The sequence below is a fragment of the Antechinus flavipes genome, chromosome 1 (assembly GCF_016432865.1).
Source record: "Antechinus flavipes isolate AdamAnt ecotype Samford, QLD, Australia chromosome 1, AdamAnt_v2, whole genome shotgun sequence".
Taxonomy (NCBI): domain Eukaryota; kingdom Metazoa; phylum Chordata; class Mammalia; order Dasyuromorphia; family Dasyuridae; genus Antechinus; species Antechinus flavipes.
In genome coordinates this window covers 332,532,119-332,556,634 of record NC_067398.1, presented here as the reverse complement: position 1 = coordinate 332,556,634, position 24,516 = coordinate 332,532,119, and the positions used below count along the sequence as shown (strand labels likewise).

Here is a 24,516-nt window from a genome sequence, read left to right as displayed (position 1 = left end):
ATACATATGTAATTAACATACATATATTTAACTCAATATGTTGGCTTTCCTAAATTAGGAGAACAAGAGATAGTTCTATTATTTTTATTATTATTAAATTTTAATTATATTAAATTAATAATTTGGATTAAATTAAAAACTTTTCATACAAACAAAACCAATGCTGCCAAGATTAAAAGGGAAGCAGAAACCTGGGAAAAAAATTTTACATCCAAGGGCTCTAATAAAGACCATTTCCCAGTTGATAAATGGTCAAACGATATGAAAAGACAATTTTTAGCCAAAGAAATTAAAACCATTTCTAATCATATGAAAAAAATGCTCTTGTTGGTGGAGTTGTGAACGAATCCAACCATTCTGGAGAGCAATCTGGAATTATGCCCAAAAAGTTATCAAACTGTGCATACCCTTAGATCCAGCAGTGTTTCTATTGGGCTTGTATCCCAAAGAAATACTAAAGAAGGGAAAGGGACCTGTATGTGCCAAAATTTTTGTAGCAGCCCTGTTTGTAGTGGCTAGAAACTGGAAAATGAATGGATGCCCATCAATTGGAGAATGGCTTGGTAAAATGTGGTATATGAATGTTATGGAATATTATTGCTCTGTAAGGAATGATCAGCAGGATGAATACAGAGAGGCTTGGAGAGACCTACATGGACTGATGCTAAGTGAGATGAGCAGAACCAGGAGATCATTATACACTTCGACAACGATATTGTATGAGGATGTATTCTGATGGAAGTGGATTTCTATGACAAAGAGACCTGAGTTTCAATGGATAAATGATGGACAGAGATGGGGGTGAATACACCCAGAGAAGGAACACTGGGAAACGAATGTGAACTATTTGCATTTTTTATTTTCTTCCTGATTTATTTTTACCTTCTGAATCCAATTCTCCCTGTGCAACAGGAGAACTGTTCGGTTCTGCAAATATGTATTGTATCTAGGATATACTGCAACATATTTAACATATATAGGACTGCTTGCCATCTTGGGGGGGGGTGGAGGGAGGGAGGGGAAAAAACGAAACATAAGCGAGTGCAAGGGATAATGTTGTAAAAAATTACCCTGGCATGGATTCTGTCAATACAAAGTTATTATTAAATAAAATAAAATTTAAATTTAAAAAAAAAAAAGAAAAAAAAAGAAAAAATGCTCTAAATCACTATTGATTAGAGAAATGAAAATTAAGACAACTCTGAGGTACTATTATACATTTCTGAGATTGGCTAAGATAACAGGAAAAGATAATGATAAATGTTGGAGAGGACATGGGAAAATTGGAACACTAATACATTGTTAGTAAAGTTCTGAACTGATCCAACCATTCCAGAGAGCAATTTGGAACTATGCCCAAAGTGCTATCAAACTGTGCATATCCTTTGTTCTGGGTTAAAAAAGGGAAAAGAACTCACATGTGCAAAAATGTTTGTAGCAGCCCTTTTTTTTGTAGTAGCAAGAAACTGGAAACTGAGTAGATGTCCATTATTTGGAAATTGGCTAAATAAGTTATGATATATGACAGGAATGGAATATTATTGTTCTATAAGAAACAACCAGCAGGATGATTTCAGAGAGGCCTGGAGAGACTTACATGAACTGATACTGAGCGAAGTGAGAAAAACCAAGAGAATATTGTACCCAGCAATAACAAGATTATGTGATGATCAACTGTGATAGACTTGGACTCATTTCAACTATGGGGTGATTCAGGACAATTCCAATAGACTTGTGATGGAGAGAGCTATCTGCATTCAGAAAGAGTACTAAATGGGGATCACCATATTATTTTTATCTTTTTTGTTGTTGTTTGCTTGCTTTTTTTTCTCATTTTGTTTTCCTTTTTTGATTTGATTTTTCTTGTGCAGCATGATAAATGTGGGAATATATTTAGAAGAATTGTATATGTTTAACCTATATTGAATTACTTGATGTTGAAATTGCTAGGATAGAAAGGAAGGAGAAAAATTCACAACACAAGGTTTTGCAAGGATGAATGTTGAAAACTATCTTTGCATGTATTTTGAAAATAAAAAGCTATTATCAAAATAAAGAAATATATTGGCTTTCCAACTACATGCCTCAATAATGACTACATTTTTATCCATTTAGTTTTTCCTATTTGTATTAACTGGTAGATTTCTTTTGTGAAATTATGGATCTCGGTAAAGAGCCCCTATAGCATTCTGAAATATAATGCAATCACCATAGTATCACACACAAAAAAAAATAGGTATTTCTGAAGCACTTCACCATCTCTAAGCAATCCCTTTCTTCCATTTGATCCCTATAATGGACATCTTCCATGGCTGGAAGATGTACCTTTGTTAAGCAAATATCCCATTTTATGCCTCATTTGATGTCATAATAATCAAATGGCAACTAATCAATTAGTTATTTGTGATGTGACATTTAGTTTTTCTGTCATATCAAATTCTTCTTGATCCCATTTGGGATTTTCTTTGCAAAGTTGCTGGAGTGGGTTTGCCATTTCCATCTCCAAATCATTTTACAGATGAGGAAACTGAGGTAAATAGAGTTAAGTAACTTACCCAAGGTCACACAGCTAATAAGTATTTGAGGCCAGATTTAAATTTAGGTCTTCCAAACTCCAGGTTTAACTCATACTAGTTAAAGAATTAACACTTCATTAAGGAAAAACAGGAAGAATTCAGGAAGGATTTATTAGGTAACATAGGATAGGTATGAGAACCTCCTCAAAGGAAAAGAACCTTAAATTTAAACTTTATCAATTAGTTCCTCTGGGAGTGCAGATAGTCAACAAGAGGTTCTTCTATTATATACCTCCAGTTGACTGTGTGACTATAAAAATATGGTTTCTATAAAAAATTATTTCTGACTGGAATACTAGTTTCATAATACATAGATTCAAAAAAAGTTTTCAAAATACATAATATTTGCAATGTTATTTGTTTAAAAGTAAATATCCCTCATATATGGTGGTTTGAATGTAATCACTTTTACTTTTACTAGCAATCATTTTCTGATCTTTTTTTGTTTTAAAATGGACTTTCCTTATAAATAAATTTATTCATGTTCTGATATTAAGCTTAAATACTTCCAACATATTTGCTTATTGGGGAAAATGACAATTTATACCTAAAAACTAACACTGACAACAATGATAAATGAAAATTCCTAATGAGTGTAGCATTACCCCATAGCTCTACCTTTGGGCAGAAATTTCTCTAGATTCCACTATTTGATCTTCAGGGAGCTGCCCTGACCTTATGAATAACATGCTAGTCCCTCCAAATCCTAAGGGTCTGGGAGAGTAGAAGTCACGCAAGAGGAGACTTTAAGCATCAAAATCTAGTACATGGGAAAGGCAAGGAGATGGCAACCAACTAAAAAAAACAAAAAAACAAAAAAACAAAAAAACAAAAAAACAAAAAAAACCCCAGTACATTTGAAAAGAGAAGCCAAGAAGAGTTCAGAGAGCAGAACAGAAGAGAAGTTGCCTTGGAAGTGTGAGAAGGGCTGCAGCACTGAAGTCACCAACTCCAGACTCTAAACAGAGAGGGGGAGAAGGGAAATGTGTTTGAGTGGATCCTGCTTTGCTGAAGCTCATCTAGAGCAAAGATTCTTAAAATGTGCATTGCATCTCCATAAGGTATCAATCATAACTGAATGTGGAGATCATAAAATTATGATTTATCATCAGTAATTTGATAATTATACCTATTGTATACAAATTTTGATTTATTGATTTGTATACCTATTTTATATATCTATATACCCAGGATAAAATGGGCTTGGGAATGCAAAAAATTTAAGAAGCCTTTATAGAGGACAGACCTAAGACAGTTGTTTCTCTTTTTCTGTGCCTTCTTATTTTTCCTTCTCTCTCCTTCCAGAGAACATTCCCAAAACTTATCCACGTTTTTTTGGTTTACTTTTGTTTGTTAAGTTTACTTATGATAACTGTGGTTAGCTACTATATCCTAAAATTAATCAATCCCTTGCTCATTTGCAGTGCAATAAGGGAGTTGCAAAGACAAAATGGGGGTATTTTTAAATTGTACCATTTTGCCAGTGATAAACTCAGGGCTCAGAGCTAATGAAAAAGGGATTAATGATTCATTTTTACAACTTTCTGAAGCACAAGATTTATACTGGTGGATATATCTCTAATCAAATGAGTCAGGCTAGAAGGTTATGATTAGTTGGCTAGTATTGGGAAGCAGGACCTTCAACATTTCCTTTCCATTGTTTCTTATGGCCAAGTTTGAAGGAAATTTTTGCCCAGAAGGAAGAAGCTGACTTAGTGCTTAAAGAAATAGGCTGGCCCACATAAGAGAAGTAAGAAGTGAGATCTCTTTAGACATGGTGTGAAAACATCATTTGTGTGGCTGTTCATGATTGTGTCTGTTTTAAAATGTAAAGGTGTTGGAATCCTTACAAACTGTTAATTCATTAGAGTTGATAGAGACAATAATTATCTAATTTAGCATGGTCCAGTATGATTGATCGGATCTTACAAGGAGATGTTATGGGCCAGAACTTGAAACAAGGTACTAAGTGGAACTGATAGAAACAATGCTTGTGTTCACACCTTTAGAGAGCTCATATAAGCAAGAAGCTCTCAGGGCCAGACACAGAGCACTCTGGGAGATACAGAAGCCCACAAGCCCACTTTTAGAGACGGAGTCAGATTCATTCCAACTTTCATCTTGGTGCTGGCTGGAGATATTTGGAAGAAGAGAAGCCGAAGCTGACAGAGGCAAAAGATTAGCAACAGGAGCTCTTGGAACCAAGGAAAGAGATAAGAAATAAACGTTTGGATTTTATCAGCTGGCTGTATTTGGAGTGATTATTACTCTTAACTGAAACTAAGGCTGCCTCCAGAAAACCTCCCCAAGAAACTTGCTCCCAGAGAGAACCATCACATTATGCAAAAGAAGAGAACACCACATAAAGGTGATTGGGAAAACCTGTTCATGAATAAGGGGAACCTGAAAGATTAAGAAGGTAATAGCATATAGTATATATAGTATCTATTTCTGAAAAGTGATATTCTACAGTGCTGCATTTCTTGGTGTTGTGCTTTTACTGGTCAAGTGTCTTTAATGTTAAAAAATCAGAAAAGTGAAGACTTTTCTTAAGCCAATTTTATGTCCTATGCAAGTATTTTCTATAACCTGCATAACCAGTACTTTGTAAAAGTTATTTGCGCTTCAATAGTACATAGTTTTTAAATATATGTGTATTTTGGAGAACAGCCAAGAAACTACACACATACTGTCTCAATTTGGCTTTTGCTCTAAATAAGGTCTGGCTCGACATCATATAAAGTTTATGAGTCAAGTCCCTTTGATGGTCATATAGTCCAGTCACCTCATTTAATAGATGAAGATATTGAGACTCATAGGGATGAGATGGGGCTTGCCAAATCACACAGTCAGTGTAAAAGGTGAGTTTTAAACCTAGATCTTCTAGCTCTAAATGATCTCTTTTTACTACGGCAGGCAGAAACTTACTAGCTGAGTGACCCTGAATAAATCACTTAACTTCTGTTTGCCTTATTCTACTGAAGAAGGAAATAGCAAACTACTCTAGCATCTTTGCCAAGAAAACTCTTACAGAGTCACAAAGAGTTGAATACAACTGAACAACAAAAACTATATCATACTGTGTACCTTTAGAAACAAAGTCTTCCTTAAAAGCTTTTTTGATTGACATTGAAAGTATTCATCACCCCACACCGATCAGATTGGCTAATATGAGAGAAAATTAAAATGACAAATGTTGGAGAAAATATGGGAAAACTGAGACATTAATGCACTGCTGATAAAGTGGTATACTGATTCAGTCATTCAGTGGAACAATTTAGAACTGTGACCAAAGGGCTATAAAACCATGCATACCCTTTAACCAAGTAACCCAAAGAGATTTAAAAAAAAAAAAAAAAAAAAAAAGGAAAAGGGCTTATATGTCCCAAAACATTTATAGCAACTCTTTTAGTTATGGCAAAGAATTGGAAATTAAGGGGATGTCCATCAACTGGGGAATGACTGAACAAATTGTTGGTTATGACTGTGATAGAATACTATACTACTGTGCCATAAGAAATGATGAGCAGGATACTTTCAGAAAACCCTGGAAAAACTTACATGGACTGAAACAAAGTGAAATGAGAAGAATATTGTATACAGGAATAGCATTACTGTGTAATGATCAACTGTATTCTCAATAGTACAATGATGCAAGACAACCCAAAGGATTTAGGGTGAAAAATGCTTTCCATCTCCATTGAAAGAGTTGATGGAGACTGAAGGCAGATCAAAGCATACTTTTTCTTTACTTATTTTATTTTTCTTGGGTTTTTTATCTGTGTTTTCTTTCACAACATGACTAATATGAAAATATGTTTTGCATGACTGCACATACATAACAAATCAAATTCCTTACTTTCCTAAGGAAGGGGAAGAAGAGAAAACAGGGGAGAGAAGTTGGAACTAAAAAAAAAGTTTAAATAAATGTTAAAAATTGTTTTTTACAAGTAATTGTAGAAAAATAAAATATTAAATGAAAAAATAAAGTATTCATCTATAAACAATTTAAGAATTTTGTTGGATTTTAATGCTACTAAATAAAAACCTCTAAAGAAAAAGTAAAATTAGATGTCCTGAGTAAAAAAAAAAAAGTATAGTTGGAAATATGAAAATGATATAAATTACAGTATATCCTCAATATATAATGAACTATTTCCAGAATGTTAATGTTGGTCACAGTTATTTTCACTGGGTGTTTTGCATGTTATCTTAATTTAATTGTGCCTAGCCTCTTGATAAATCAAAATCTTTTTTGATATGTGGCCTAACTTCAAGGTTTTCTTTGAACCTGAATGATTCGCTCAACTTTTTTTTTTCCTTTTTTCCCTCTGTTTACAAAATAACTGATTCTAGTCCCATTTAACTCTCTTCAAGTTAATCTATTCTGTCTTCTTAACTCATATATATGACTCAGTCAGTTCATTATTTAAGTACATTTTTTTTTAGTGTGCAAGAAACTATACAAAGTGCTAGGAAAGATACCAAGAGAATTAAGGCACTGATTCCAGCCTCCAATTAATTTTAATCTAATAGAAGTATTAAGACACACATAGATAAATATAATACAACATATCATATAAAATAATATAAAATGTTATGAGATTAAATGAAGGAAGGATCAATTCCAGTGAGGCTTTGGACTATAGGTAATAGATGAGGGGAAAGGGATCATGAGTATTCCAGGAGTTAGACACAGCTGTAAGTAAAGGCACAGAAATAGAAAAGCACATAACAAATAGGTTTAGGAGTTTGTGAGAAATCCAATTTGGCTGGAACAGAGGATCCTAAAAGCAAAGATCTAAAACTGGAAGGGACCTTAGAGGCCATTTAGTTCAACTGTCTCATTTAAAAGTTGGAGAAGCAAACCAAGGTCACAAAGAAAATGTCAGAGGTTGGATTTAAAACTATAAGTTATGAAGTCTTTAAGGTCTAAGAAGTTTGAATTTTATTGCGTAGGCAAGGAATGGATATTCAGGCTTCTTCAAATTTCTTTTAATAAATACCACCTTAATTTGTTAAGTCTTGCCATTCATTTGCTGAAGAATTTTTTTTTGTTTTTCCCATATACAATGTTAAATACTATTTTTGAATGTCACAAAATGTACAAACTCCAAATAACCATTCCCTTAAAATGTAAAGGAAAACAGGTTATAAAATTTTTCAAGGTAATGTTACAGTCTTAGTAAACTGGAAGGTTTGTATATATAAACTTGGCAAACATAAATGTGGCATGTTAAATGACAAATAAAGTTAGCAAACTATGTAGCTCATAAAATACCTCCACTTGTGCTATAAAAGCTTACTTGATAGTATAACATGAGAAAAGAAAGAAGCATTTCAGGAAGAATAGACCTTCTGGAAAAATCTGGAGCTATCTCAGCAGATGCCTATTCATCCCAAAAAGAATTTTTAAAAAATATACAACTGTTTATTTTCAACTAAACAGAGAGATGTTTCTTTTCTAGCTGAGGAATATATTTTGAATAACACAATTATAGCAGAACATATCATTTTTTCATTTTTATGTTAAATAATATAGTGTATATTATATCAATATCACTATTTCAATGATAATTGCATTTATTAAATTGATGCTTACATATGTTTACTTTTAAATTAATTATCAAACTATGGTTATTTTATATTAATTTGTATAAGCAATAATATTGATAGAGAAAACTAAGGTCTATAGATTATTCTTTACAAAGTAGTTCAATATCTAACATATATAAGACTGCTTGCCATCTAGGGGAACAGGTGGAGGGAGGGAGGGGAAAAAATCGGAACAGAAGCGAGTGCAAGGGATAATATTGTAAAAAAAAATTACCCTGGCATGGGTTCTGTCAATAAAAAGTTATTATAAAATTTTAAAAAAAGTAGTTCACATAATAAAGCTTCATTTGATACTTATTATTTGATATTCATATTGATACATTGATACTTATTATTTGATACTCTGTAAGGTAAGTAGAACAAGTATTTTTGTCCCCATTTCAAACAATAAAAACTGATGCTCAGAGGTAAAGTAACTTGGTCAGTTGGTCAGTAGCATGGTCAGTTGGTCAGTAGCAAGTGGGGCTTTAAACTCAAACCTTGGATTATCTTTCCATCTTCATCTATATCTATATCTAACTATCTATTATACTTTATACTATATATCTATCTATTATATTCTATTTTACACTATTAATAACTCCATATAAAACCTTCATTCCGAAAACATGAAGACTAAAAAATGTAAGACTTTCACTGTTACTAAGATTTTGCAAAAGTGTATAGTGTCTTATGTTAAATCCACCAATTTCAATAATAATTCCTAATTCAATATCCATTTATCCCAATGCCTAAATATAGAGGCTCCCAAATGCTATCCCAGAAGCTTTTGAGCAACCAAAACTTTATCACAAAAGCTAAGAACAAAATTTTGGCATTTTACTCATATGATAATTGATGATGCTGATGCTGATGATGATGGTAATAGCAGCTAACAGTTATTTAACCTTCTAGAATTTACCAAGCACTTTATTTACATTATTTTACTTTTCAGTTCCAAATTTTCTCCCTCCCTCCAGACTTTCCTGCACCTAATAAAAAGGCAAGAAATGTGACATCCATTATACATATGAAATTATATATAACATATTTCTGCACTAAAAAATCAAGAAAAATAAAGGAACAAAAATGCTTCAGTTTGCTCTCTTGAGTGTATCAGTTCTCTATCTAAAACTAGATAGTAACTTACATCATCAGTCCTTTGGAGTTGTGGTGAAGGATTATTGTATTGATGAGAGTTATTTAAATCTTTTACAATTAATTATCTTTACAATATTGATGTTTCTGTGTAGGTTTTTTGTTTAAAAGCATGTACACTGTACTCCTAGTTTTGCTCACTGCATTTGCATCATTTTATGTAAGTCTTCCCAAGTTTTTCTGAAACCATTCCCTTCATTACTTCCTACAGCAAAATAGTACTCCATCACATTCATATATCATAACATTACAGCCATCCCCCAATTGACAAGCATCCCTTCATTTTCCAATTCTTTGTTACTACAAAAAAAAAAAGCTGCCATAAATAAATATTTTGGTATATGGGGATTCTTTTCCTTTATCTTTGATTTCTTTAGGATACAAAACTAGTAGTAGTATTGCTGGGTCAAAGGGTAAGCACAGTTTTATACCTTTAGGCATTGTTCCAAATTGCTCTCTAGAATAATTGGACTAGCTCACAGCATTTCCAATAATTCAATAGGAAAAATACCCTATTTTCCCATCAAGATTTGTTATTTTCAATGATGAATGTTGGAGGGGATGCGAGAAAACTGGGACACTGATGCATTGTTGGTGGAGTTGTGAACGAATCCAACCATTCTGGAGAGCAATCTGGAATTATGCCCAAAAAGTTATCAAACTGTGCATACCCTTTGATCCAGCAGTGTTACTTCTGGGCTTATATCCCAAAGAAATACTAAAGAAGGGAAAGGGACCTGTATGTGCCAAAATGTTTGTGGCAGCCCTGTTTGTAGTGGCTAGAAACTGGAAATTGAATGGATGCCCATCAATTGGAGAATGGCTGGGTAAATTGTGATATATGAATGTTATGGAATATTATTATTCTGTAAGAAATGACCAGCAGGATGAATACAGAAAGGCTTGGAGAGACTTACATGAACTGATGCTAAGTGAAATGAGCAGAACCAGGAGATCATTATACACTTCAACAATAATACTGTATGAGGATGAATTCTGATGGAAGTGGATTTCTTTGACAAAAAGACCTAACTCGGTTTCAATTGATAAATGATGGACAGAAGCAGCTACACCCAAAGAAAGAACACTGGAAAATGAATGTAAACTATTTGCTTTTTTGTTTTTCTTCCCAGATTATTTTTACCTTCTGAATCCAATTCTCCCTGTGCAACAAGAGAACTGTTTGGTTCTGTAAACATATATTGTATCTAGGATATACTGCAATATATTTAACATATATAGGACTACTTGCCATCTAGGGAAGGGGATGGAGGAAGGGAGGGTAAAAAATCGGAACAGAAGTGAATGCAAAGGATAATGTTGTAAAAAATTACTCTGGTATGGGTTCTGTCAATAAAAAGTTATTGTAAAATAAAATTTAAAAAAAAAGATTTGTCATTTTTCTTTTCTGCAACTTATCTAGTCTAATGGATACAAGGGGGTACCTCAAAGTTGCTTTTTCAATTCTCTATTTGAAATTAGGAGTATCTTTTCATATGACTATTGCTAGTTTGGGCTTCTTCCTTTAAAATAGCCTCTTCATGTCCCTTAACCATTTATCATTTGGAGGGTGGCTATTTTTACAAATTTGGTTCAGTTTTCTCTATATATCAAAGAAATCTGCTGTAAATTTTTTGTTTCCTGTTTTTCTTCTAATTTTAGCTAACTAGTTTTGTTTATGTAAAAACTTTGCAATTTTATGTAATCAAAATTATTAATTTACCTCCCATGATATTCTCTGTTTCTGATTTGGTCATGAACTCTTCCATTATTATAGATCTGACAAGTAATTTCTTCCATGCTCCCTTAATAGTACCTATCTTTTATGTCTAAATATGTACCTATTTTGAATTTATCATGGTAGATGATGTGAGATATTGGCTTATGCCTCATTTCTGCCAGACTGGCTTTCCAGTTTTCTCAGCAGTTTTCATTAGTGACTTCTTGAACCAAAAGCTGAAATGTTCTCAAACACTACGCCACTATGCTTTTTTGCTTCTGTATATTGTGTTAACAATCTACTCCATTGTTCAACTATTTTACGTTTATTCAATCCAAATTGTTTTGATATATAGTTTGAAATCTGGTACTATTAGGCCCTTTTCCTTCACTCTTTTTTTTTTCATTGATTGATTCCCTTGATATTCTTGACCTTTTGTTCTTCCAGGTAAATTTTATTATTTTTTCTAGATCTATGAATTCCTTAATAGTTTGGTTGACATGGCACTTAATAAGTAAATTAATATATGAAAATTTTTCATTTTTATTACATTGGTTCAGCCTACCCATAAGCAATTAATATTTCTCTAGTTATTTAGATCTATCTTTATTTGTGTGAAGAGAGTTTTGTAATTGTGTATATAGTTCCTAGGCATGTCTTGGCAAATAGAATCCCGAATATGATGGCAAAAAGTAATTTTTTTCTAGTCAGAAACTCTGAAGGTCTTCCCTGCCCAGACTGATTGTTTTATGAAGACAAACTAGACCATCTTTTGCCTCAATTTTTTCATCGCCTTTAATTACTGAATGAGCATTGCCTCAGACAAACTGAGACCTGGGAAAGACCCTTAGCTTCTGAAAAAGACCACGGTCTCCCATTGCATCTAGAGCAGTCACCAATCTTGACTATGGCTTGTCATTGGAATGCAATGACTCTGGAGGAGAGAGTATGGTTGATGACTTTATATATCTCTGTTTCATTTAAATCCAATTCATTTGCAATTCAAGACATCACCTTGCTGAAGTTACAGATCTGCTTTGAGAATGAAGGACAAATAATTGTCTTCAATTATTTAAACTTTTCTATCTCTTCCTAGTGGATTTTGTTGGTACTGATGATCTGTGTAGATTTATTTTATATTCTGCAATTCTGCTAATATCATTGTTTCAGCTAAGTTTTTATTGACTCTCTAAGTAAAGCATCATATCATCTGCAGAAAGTGATTGTTACCTATGTTTACTCCTTTAATTCCTTTTTTTTTGCCTTAGTACAATGACTGGATTTTACAATGATAGTCATTAATCCTTGACACTCATATGCAAAGTTATTTATTCATTTTTATATACATCTACTTACTAGATTTCCTAATCCTTATCAGACTAGAACTTGCAAATCTTAAAAGAATATGGAGAAGAAGAATAGGCATAGAGCAGGATTGGTGATTACCTAAGAGTAATACCATAAAAAATCAGATACAAGGACTCAGGAGGTAACAACCTGGCCTTTTATTGTGGAGACACAATTAAATGAGTCCATTTAATAGCCCCAAAGGTATCATTAACATTATGATAAAGTAATAATAGCTCATATTTATGGAATACTTTGTGGTCCAAATAATGCTTTTTTTACAACAAACTGAAAAGGTAGGTAATGTTAAGTAATGGTTCCACATTATAGAAGAGAAAATTAAGCCCCAGAGAGGTAAAGTGAGTTGCCCACTATTGAATAGTTAGTAAATGCTACAAAGGCATGGCATTTGAAGTCATGCCTCTCACTTTCTGTACGTTGAGAATTTTTCTTCAAAGAATTACCTGTGATTTTCATAATGATAAACCTGAGCCATCAAGAAAAGGTAAATTGTATTCCGTGTTATTAGTTATTAGCATATAATAAATTTTAGAAATATTTCTATTAATGGATGAACAAGTTGTGAGATAAAATTGTAATAGAATACTACTAGGCTATAAAAAATGAAAAGCAAGATGAATTTAGAAAAAACCTGGAAAAACTTATATGAATGGATACAAGATGAAGGGAGCAGAGCCAAAAAGACATTGCACATAGTAACAGCAATACTGTATGATGATCAACTGTGAATGACTTTGATATTTTCAGAAATACAATAATCCAAAATAATTCTAAAGAACTCAATGACAAAAAAAATGTTCTTTCTCCTCCACAGAAAGACCTGGTGAAGTCTGAATGCAAATCAAAGCAACTATTTTTTACTTTTTTTTTTTTTAAATATTTGGTTGTTTTGTTTTTTTGTCTGTTTTCTTTCACACGATGACTAATACAGAAATATGTTTTGCATGACTGTACGTAAATCTATATCAAATTGCTTATTGTCCCAAGGAAGGAGAAAAGGAGAAAGGGAAGGAGGGAATTTGGAATTCAAAATTTTTTAAAATGTTAAAAATTGTTTTTACAAGTAACTAAGGAATAAATGAGTATTATTTTTTTAGAAAGAGGAAAAAGGAAATATTTCCATCTCAACGTGGCTGAAATAAAGTTTTGGGACTTAAGCCTAATTGTAAAACTTGGTTTTCTTAGGGTTCCAATAGCTGAAGCTTTATTGAAATTGAGTCATCAAATAATGTTAATCAATCAATAAGAATTTGTTGAGAGCCTACCAAGTTTTTGGTATTATACTTGCCCTGGAGGTATAAAAACAACAGCTACCAAATTGAACTTAAGCATCACAATCTGTTACTTAAAGCAGCCCCTATTGGGAAATAAAAGGAAAACAAGACCTTAGAACTTAAGTGTGGAGTCCAGCAAGAAGTAAACTGAAGTAAAACAAAGAACAAGAATAAGCCTGCTAAGAACTAGCATATTAAGAAAACAAATTTTTGAAAAAAATAAAGAGATAATCTATACCTTTACTTAAACAAATTTTTGAAAAAAATAAAGAGATAATCTATGCCTTTACTTAAACAATCTATGTATATAGCTACTGAATCATAGATGTCGTTTCGATACTCTAAATATAATCTTAGTTCATACTGATGATAAAGGTTTTGAGTACTACAAAAACTTAGTGGAAAATAGAATAGTTAATTTTTGGTCAAATGGTACTGTCAAATACTATTAAGTATTTTTCCACATAGCTTATTTTCAAACACTAAGCTTTCCAATAGCTAATATCTTTCTCATTCATGAAGAAAATTTAATGATTAAAAAAAAAAGTAGGCTCAATTCCATTCACATGTAAAGGAATTAATTTCCAAGATTATTAACAAAAAATATATTTTACATATTTTATTATTTCCCTTATTGCATTCTAGGGACTCTCAAAGAAGGTTTGAATATGATCAAAATGATTAGATAATGTTAAGAATGCTTTAGTGGCAGGTCATTATTAACATTAACAAGTTAGTTAATATAATTATTAACATAATGTTAGTTAATATAATCAACTTTCTTTCTGTAGATATGCATAAAGATGTGTCAGGCTAAGACAGCACATTCTAAGAGGAATGAATATAGTTGCATACTGGTAAATGTTTAATAAGCAATTGTCCTAAAATAAAAATATAGGCCAGGACATACTTTTAAGCTTGATCTATATCATTAACATTTTCTCCATCACTTTTCAGCCTAGAAAATCCACACAACAATAAATCAAACCTTGATTTGTATAGTTTACCTATTTCTAAAGTGTAAATACTTACACTTAAAATTTAATAATTGGCAGTGACCAGCCTATATAGTCTGACTCTAGCATATCCCTGAATGAATAGTATGAAGTTCAGAATCAAGGTAAGATGAATTGCGTATAGAGTGCAAAGAAGTTGCACAAAACCTAGTAACTAAGGAGTTGCCCCATAGAGCTTCCTTATCGTGAGTAAATCCAACTAAGGGAATCCCCTAACTATCTCTTCAGTGTGTTCTGTCTTTCTCTATAAGTTCTTTGATAGTAGGACTGCCTTGTTTTCTTGTTTTTGTAAACTCAGAATTTAGCAGGTGCCTGGAACATAGTAAGCACTTAATAAATGCTTTCTCTTTCTAGGAACGAAGATACAAAAACAAAAACAAAAAAACATAAAACTAATTCCTGTCTATTGTGGGATGATGCTACATGTAAATCAGTAAATACATGATAATCTGAGAAGGAAGTATTTTCTAACAACCAGGGGTATCAGGGAAGGTTTCCAATAAAAAGACATCCCTGAGCTGGACTACATTAAAAGTAAAGAAGAGGGAATGCAGGAAGCACCACAGAATCATTGCCCAGCAAAGCTCAACTCAGTCTGCTGAGGATGCAGAGTAAGCAGGAGGGGTATCTAAAAGATGTGGGGATCAAGGCCGGAACCCAAAGGCTATGACCAAAATCCACGAACTCACGAGTTGATTATGGAAGATTCCCACAAAAGTAACAGTTCAGAGATAGCACCACAACCAGGTACAACAGTGCAGGGTGCTCATATCTCTCACATTGCTCAACAGATGTCACTAAGAGGAGCTGCACCAATGACAGTTGTACATCTTTCTGGAGAACAAGTCAGGGGGTCATCCAGACTGCTCATTCGTCTTCAGTAATCCACCCCCCGCAAGTACAGACAGTTCAGGTATCATCCTGGTCAGATAATAAAGATTCTCAGGATTCATCTAATAGCATAAGCTCTTCACAGAAAGCTCGGGGGATTCTGGCACGGTGTCCATCTTATAAAAAAATCTTGAACGATCTTTTTTCAGAAGACACTAGAGATAGGAAAGGGGATGGAGAAAACCCTGGAGTTTCAACAGTCACATCTGTCTGTCCCAACTCCTATCTACCAGACCAGTACTGGACAATACATTGCTATTGCCCCAAATGGAACATTACAGCAGGCCAGTCCAAGCACAGAGGCAGTACAGGGGTTACAGGCATTGACAATGACAAATGCAAACAATACTCAACAAGGAACAACAATTCTTCAACATCTGACGGACAGCAGATACTTGTCCCTAGCAACCAAGTGGTTGTACAGACTGCATCAGGAGATATGCAGACTTATCAGATTCGTGCCACACCAGCAAATACTAATCTTCCACAGACAGTAGTGATGACATCTCTAGTCACTCTAACATCTCAGAAGACCAAAACAGATGATCCACAGATGAAAAGAGAAATAAGATTGATGAAAAATAGAGAAGCTGCTCGAGAATGCCGTAGAAAGAAAAAAGAATATGTTAAGTATCTGGAAAATAGGTTGCAGTTTTGGAAAATCAAAATAAAACTTTAATAGAAGAATTAAAAACTTTAAAAGATCTCTACTCCCATAAAAATGTTTAAGAAAAGTTAAACAAATTTTATGGATTTACCTAAAAATTTAATTGATTTTTTAAATGGAATTTTAAAAACTAAAAGGTCAAAAATGAAACTTTTAAAACTGGGAGTTGCAGTATAAAGACTAAAAGATTTTATTTACAAGGTGCTGGTGATAATACCTAATGAAAATAAGAGGACTTCAAGCAAGCTTCTTGCACAACTGGAACCTCTATTGCAATTAACATTAACAGTTGTACCAGAACGTGGATTTCAACAATTTCCCAGGTAGTACTTATCAACAGAGTTTTGCAATTGACACTATCCATTAATGGAAATTTTATGTGGGATTTTTAACCAACATTCTATTTGGTATAGATTTTCATTACTTACTAGGTTCTGAAATGTGCCCTTTTCTGTTTGTATAAATATTTTTTCAGTCACTATTCTAAATTGCAAATTTACAAGAAAATCTAATGCTTTATAAAATGTATAAATTATGCGTACTTTCTCAATTGTCAAGTCTTTAAAATGATCTTTTGAAAAATGTTTGTTTTGTAAAAGGTTTAGGGGAGAAAAAATAGAACAATCGTTTTTCAGGTTTTGTCTTTCGAGATATCCAAGCTATGTGAACTGAAAATGAAACTTTCAAAGAAGTATTCCAATCATTTTATAGAAACATGTCAGTAAACTGGACAAAATAGTATAAACATTTGAGAATTTTGAAAAATAGTAATGATTTTGCTTTTTTGGAGTGTGGTGTAACTTTCTCTAAATGTATCATAATAAATCATGTGCTGATTCTGTATGCAGCTGATATACATTACTTATTCTACTGTGCTCTAATAGAAATGTTTATAAGCCCCTAAAGTTATTTTAGAGGATTTTTAAAAATCAGCTCAAGATACATACCAAAGTATTTTTCCAAGAGGGTATTTTTCCCTAATCAAAATCTAATGTAGAGCATATCAGTTTTAAAATAATGCAATTTTAAAACAACTATTCATGTAGAAAATATTTTGTGAAGTAATAAATGGTACCTTTGTAAGAAAAAAGTGACTATTTTTATAGCTAATCTTCATAAATTCTAAAAACTGTTTTTATGCATATTTTATCTGTTTATATGGTTTTTAGTAAAAAAAAAAATAGATATTAAAAAAAAAAAAGAAGAAGAAGAAGAAGAAGAGGAAATGCATTCCAGGAATGGAGCACAGGCTGAGAAAAGAAAGAAGATGTAATGGGGCGTTCTAGAAAAAAGCAAGCTTCCAGTTTGGTTGGAAAGTTGTGTGTGTGAGTGAAAGGGAGTGACAATGAAAAGGTAACAGGATCTGGAAAATGCAAGAGACAACTAATTCTCCATATATCCCTGAATAAATCACAATACTTTCAACAAGGAAACATTTAAAGGAGTAGGTAAACTAAAATTATTAGTTTGGAGGCTTTAAGACAAATCATCTTGTGATTTTAGAGAAAAGATTAATTTTCTCTGAATTTTATTTTTAAAGCATACAGTAAATTTATCTGTTTCTGTTTCTAAGGAGAGGCAGTGTGGTATAATAAATAAAAAGCTAACCTAAAATCTGGGAAATCCTGGATTCAAGTCCTGCTTTTGGCACAAGTACTGGCTGTATGTCTCCAGGCAATTCACTCTTCTCTCAGGGTTCTGACAACTCAAAACTAAGTTCAAAGAAGTACTAACCTGAATTGGCAAGGAAAATTCCCTCACCCAAGAATTGCCAAGGTCATGCTAATGACAAGAAATGTTTCTGACAAATATTCTTGTAACAAATATTCTCATACCTACAGCTCAAGGTGATGGGATGAAATGGGTTGTTTACAGTACTTTCCTTTAGAATCAGTTCATAAAATTCCACTTTGACAAATATTATTTTCCTACATTATGATTGAATAGCTCCACCATTCCAATTATGAAACTTAAAGAGCTGATTTTCTTCTTGCTCATTTTAAATCTGCTCTGTTGTTTCAGTTGCTATGCTTAACGGATCTGCTGAACTAGATTTTATTTAAGAGGATTAATTTCCATTTTACTAAAAATAATAACCAAACACCAAAATAATTGCCTTTCTAACTAGTCTGTTTCTAGTATCTCCCTTCTCTAGCATGTGCCTTCCCTCTCTTAATCTGAGTAATCTTCCTAAGTCATAATTTTGATCAAATCACTGTTCTCAAAAATCAGCAGTAGCTGCACCATCACACAGAACAAAAGTCAGCGAACTATAGACTGCAAATCTACCAAAATACGCCTTAAAGGCTAAGATTACTTTTTACATTTTCAAATGGCTGGAAGAAAAAAGTCAAAAGAAGGATATGATTTCATGACATGTAAAAATTATATGAAATTCAGATTTCATTGTCCATAAAAAAAAAAGTTTTATTAGAACCCAGCCATGCTCATTTATTAATGAACATATGGTGGCTTTCACACCACAACAGCAGAACTGAGTAGTTATGACCCACCACTGGTCAGGTCACTACAAATGATTACAGTTGGGCAGTAGCTCAACAGTGTTTCTGTGCTGTACATACTGTCTTATCGCAACATTTTTTTTTAAATTACCAGTACCTTCTTAACATGTCAAAATAAGAAAAGTGAGCCTTGAATGTTATACCTTTAAGACACATTGAGTGTGGCTTTCTTTATTGTTAAATTAGTTTGCAAAGGATTATATTTATCAAACAATGACAATATAACCTTGTTAAAAGTATATAATACATACTGACACAACCCAGACTAGCACTCATCACAATATTTTCAACTCACAGAAAAGTAACTGTCAAAAAAATTACAAAATTTAAAATGTAATATCTCTTCACAGCAGAATTTCTCAGCAAAAACTAAAAAATGGAATGAGATTGCCATGGAAGTTAGATTTCTGAGTGGCTCATTTGCTAGTCAAGCAAGGAAATCTGTTTACCAGTGATGAATTAATTGAATCACTGAATTAATTAATTTGATTATAGCAGTCAAAGAAATGTCACCAGAGAAAAGAAACTTGTTTTGGACTATTAGTCTTTTAGCTCAATTAAAATCATATACTCATGAAGAGATAGCAGTATTTGGCAGTATTTATTTATGTGAAAATACATTTTCAAAGAAGAAAAAATTTCCTTACAGATTAGTATTACCAGATGCTAATTTGCACATTTGCAATCATTTTAATGATAGGAAAATTTAACTTTGAACATTAATTGCACAAAACATTCCCCTCCCCAGAACAAATTCCATTCATCTCATTAGTACACCTGTATTTTTTAATGTACTCAATTATTATTATTACTATATTTAAAATTTTTCAACAATATTTATGGAAATTTGTTTTTCTTCTTATCATATAATTATCAATAAAATATCCTCAATTTTGCTTCTTAGCCCAGAAAGCCTAAAATATTTATTATCTAATTCTTTACACAAAAATTTTGTTTACCAGGCTAGAGAACAACATCAAAATTCTTTATCCTGGCTTTTAAGAGCTTCCACAATCTATCTCCAGCATTTCCTTTTAAGTTACCCTCTCTTCTACACACTGTAAATTCCAGCCAAACTCAGTGTACCAGTCACCATTACTCATCCTATCTTTCCTCATGTCTCTGTGACTTTACTCACCGCCTTTATATGGGATGGCCTTCCTGACCTCTTCTATCTCTGCCTGTTGAAATCTTTCTCTTCCTTCAAGGTTCAAACTAAATCTCCAGGAATTTCTTTGATTCCCCACATAAGAAGCAATCTTTCCTTCTTCAGATTTCTCATAATACTTTGGTTCCTTTGAATTTATCTCCTATACTAATATATATCACAGTTATCTATGTATATTATACTTACTTCTACTAAACTCCAGAATTTAAATTTGTTCAAGGCAGTGATGGTGTTCTATTTCATCTATGTAAAATCAGTTTAGCAGAATCACAAGGAATCAAAAAGAAACAAAGAAATGTGATGAATATATCATATACTTTAAAAACAAAACCCTACAAGCCACATGTTCATAACAGAAATTTGCTATTTCATGTACAGTTCTTTTTCTTTTCTTATTTGTGGGTGAAATGCGCATATTTGTGGTGTTTTTCAAACTCAGCTTAGCAAAAAGAAAAAAAGTAATTATTTATCAAAAAGAAAATTGCATGTAAGCTTTTTTTTTTTTTATTAAATCTTCAGCTATTGTTGGGCTTTTTTTAATTTGGAAAACCACAAAATATCCACATACTTTAAGGAATGATATTCAGAAGAATCTGAAGTCCAGTACAAACTAGAACATAGAAACGTTAAGTGTGTACAATTATAGAATGGACATCTGCTAAAGTAAGGACTTTAATATTGTAATTGCATCAAAGTATAAATCAAACTATCTCCACCAAGTGACTTGGGTAAGTCCCAGGGAATCACTTGAAATGCTTTAAGGGTCTTATCTGGGGTCACACAGCTAGTGTTAGAGATGGAATTTAAACCCAATTCTTCCTAACTAAATCCAGCACTGTATCCACTACATTATTGCCTCAATACTAAATTAAGTAACATCATGAAATCTCCCGGAGAGAAGTTAATCTCTTAGAATCCAGAAATATAAAACTGCTTATAACCTCTAAGTTCTTCTGGGAACTAAAAGAAAAACAAAACTATTTAAATTATTCCAGCTGAATTCACTGAGATGTTTAAAAGACACAAAGTCCAAATAATACATTCTTTCCCTAATAGATTTTGAAGCTTTAGCCATATGCTATTATTTATATTGTCATTCCTCTGTTCAAAATCCTTCAATGAATCCCTATTTGTCTTTTTGGCAGAGTCCAAATTTCTCAGTCTAACACTCAAGGTCTTCCCTCTACATGATAATGGAGTCTTATCTTATACTGTTCACCTCTTCCCAAGCTTCAGCCAAACTATACATTCCTTGTCTCCTTTCAAGGTTTTCTATCACATGAATATAAAATGATCACACACCATTCTCTACAATTCCCTCCTCCTATCTCCCCAATCCCAACATGAACTACTAAAATCTGTGTATTTTTCAAGCCTCAGTTTAATTGTTCCCTCCTCCATGAAATTTTTCCTGCCCTCTTCCCAACCTCCAACTCAGTTGGAAAGGAGCTTTACTACCTAAGACCCCACCTTGTAGTTTCATATCACCTTCCTTAAACATTTATCATATAATATAATTACTAGTATGATAATTAAACCATGGAAGAAAGTATGGTATCTAATTTTTATATTTCCAACAAATCCAAGGATCATATTCTGAACACAATAGGTGCTGTTTACAGCTGAACTGAATTTAGTCCACATTCAGATATAGCATTTCAGTAAGATTTCTTAGTAATATTTCTTCTGAGAAAAATTTCAGTGTCATTATTTTAATCTTTTAGGGACAAAATTCTCATACTGAATGATATCTATATCTAACCTCTTCATCAAGATTACTACAAAGTACAATTTTCCCTCTTGTACTTAAGGTCAGTTTCTAAGGCTATGCAATTTTCATATACAAAAGAGCTGTGCATTTGTGTGATTCATAGGAATAGGTATAGAGTTGGAAGGGAATTCTGGGATCATTTAATCCAACTCACTCATTTCACAAAATTGAGGTACAGAATGGCTAAGCAATTTACCCAGTGACACATAGCAAGAAAATGTCAAAAGCAAAATTTGAATTTAGGTCTTCCTGAGCCCATGTTTAGTATTCTATCCACAGTAGGCTCTGTGACCTCTATTCTGCAAATCATGAAGCAAATATTCCTGTTATCTTTTATTATACTTTTCATTCACTTCTCCACTGACTTAATTAATAGGATAAGAAAATCTTTTGTGAAATTTAATCTTTGAGTATCTTAACAATATAGTTTGCAATTTTTAGTTATTTAACTATATGGTGCCATGTTGTTGCTGGCTAGTAGGGATGAAACCTGGGCCTATATTCCACAAACCAACAATTTTTACCAAGTCAGGGTCTCACTAAAGGCCGAGTCATAGTAATAGAATGTTGGGACTAAGCACAGGCTTTCTGACAAGAAAGATCTAGAGAATTACCAGGACACTGAAAATGAAGCTGGACATGGATAGATTAGTTCTTTATGGAGATATAGAAGGTAGAAAATCAGGGAATGAATCTGCATGCATCCTATTAATGGAGATAATATTTAAATTTAGTAAAGTTTTAAAGACACAGGATTAACCTGCAAAAAATTATCTGCATTCTACTTTACTGGCCAAGAACAAGAAAAATTCATTAAAAAGAAACACTATTTAAAATAACAACAAAAACCATCAGAATTACTTATATAGGGACAATAATAAAATAATATTACCTCAAATAAAAAAAAGTCAAAATAAGTAGAAGATATTTAATATTCATGGACAAATGGGACTAAAAGTGAAAGTAACACTTCCCAAAATAAATGTATCAATTTAATATTAATAGCAATTAAAGAAAGTAAAACCATTCAAGGACATGCTAAAGTAAAAAAAAAAAATTCTGATGAAAGTTGTCTTTCATTCCTAGCACTTAAAATGTGTTACAAAGAAATTATCATCAGAACTATCTAATACTGAACCCCAACTCAAAAAAAAAAAATAGAAAAACTAGATCAGTAGACTAGAATAGAAATATCAAATATATATAAATTATGGTTTGATAAACCCCTACAAAATAACAGGAAAAGATAATTTCTATACAACAAAAATTATAATTAAAAGAAAAAGAAAAAGAAAAAGAAAAAAAGCAAAAAATATTACAGCAAATGTTACCTCAAGTACATGAGGAACTATTAAAAATCAAAAAAGATAACCCCCAGTTCAGTATGAATAAATGGTCAAAACATACAAATTATCATTTTTCTTTTTAGGATAAATTATATTGATTTTTTTATGTCACCTAAATTTCCCTCTGTATGTCTCTTTCAAATTTTTTTAAAGAAAAGAAAGAAAAGAAAATCAGCAAAACTTACCAATACATTTTTAAAAATCTGACAATATATGCCATGTTCCATAGTCATATATTCCACACTTCTACAAAAGAGTGAATAGTGAATGAAGGTATCACTTCAAAACTCTTCTTTGGAGTCAAGGTCTATGTTAATTTCACAATATTTATTTTTGATTATTTTCAACAGTCAATTTTCAAAAGATAACACACAAATCTTTAATAATCATTTGAAAAAAATATTTAACCTTCCAAATAATCACATATGAAATACAATGGCTGAAATTCACCACATCTATCAAAGCAGGAAAGAAAAAAAAAACTTCAATGAGGGTAGAATTATGGTGGAACAAGTACACTCATTCATTGCCAATACAGTTGCAAACTTATAGAATTTGACGGTAAGGGAAACAAATTCTAGAAGTACACAATAAAAGGTACAACAATAACTATATCCATTGACACAATAATTTCATTGCTAGAAATATTCCTGTGTTACTGGTGTGGGAGGAGGAAAAGAGGGAGAGGATATTTGTTCTAATATCTTTTAGCTTAGTAGCATTATTTTAAAAAAAAATGGAAGAAATCTAAACATCCAACAAGTTTTTGTTACTAGATTATATTTACATGATTGGTAAATATAAGAAATATATTTAAAATCTGGAAATATCTTTATGAAATAATGTGAAACAAAACCAGAAAAAGAAAATATATGACCATACATACAAATGAGAATGAATAAAGAAATAAAGAATCCTAATGGAGATTTTTAAAAGGTGAAACTAAAAAATGATGACAGCTTATATACCAAAATTATTTACTTAAATATGAATAGTTACAAATAATTTTAATTAATTGAATTGGTGTTTGTTATTTTAATAATAAATCACTTAAATAAATATCTTTAAAAGCATATCTCATTGATGGAAACCTTCTCCAAATACTGCTTTTTGTGGATAACATTACATTAATTATACTAACCTCTGGAACAATACAAAGCTTCTTTAGAGATACCCATAGAAATGTTACAAAAATACTAGACTAACTATCCATTCTGGAAAAAATGAAAATAAAAATGCATATTGTACAAAACATCATATGCAGTACATCAATTTGTCTATGTTGGACAAGTGTTATAGATAGAAAAAGATAGGGCTGGATTATGCTTGGGAAAACTATATATATATATACTGCCTTTTTTCCTTTTTTTAATGCAAATTTTATATTTACCTCCATTGATAAATGTAAATATTCACCTATATATAAAGAAAATTATAGAATAAA

The 24,516-nt window shown here is 32.2% G+C and overlaps 1 protein-coding gene and 1 pseudogene across 2 annotated transcripts in view; one reads left to right on the top strand and one right to left on the bottom strand.

The window, feature by feature from the left end:
* ADCY9 (adenylate cyclase 9) overlaps positions 1-24,516 on the bottom strand; it is a 186,159-nt gene that overhangs the window by 144,194 nt on the left and 17,449 nt on the right. The gene's annotated exons all lie outside the window — the stretch shown is intronic.
* LOC127542155 (cyclic AMP-dependent transcription factor ATF-1-like) lies at positions 10,618-16,327 on the top strand (annotated as a pseudogene).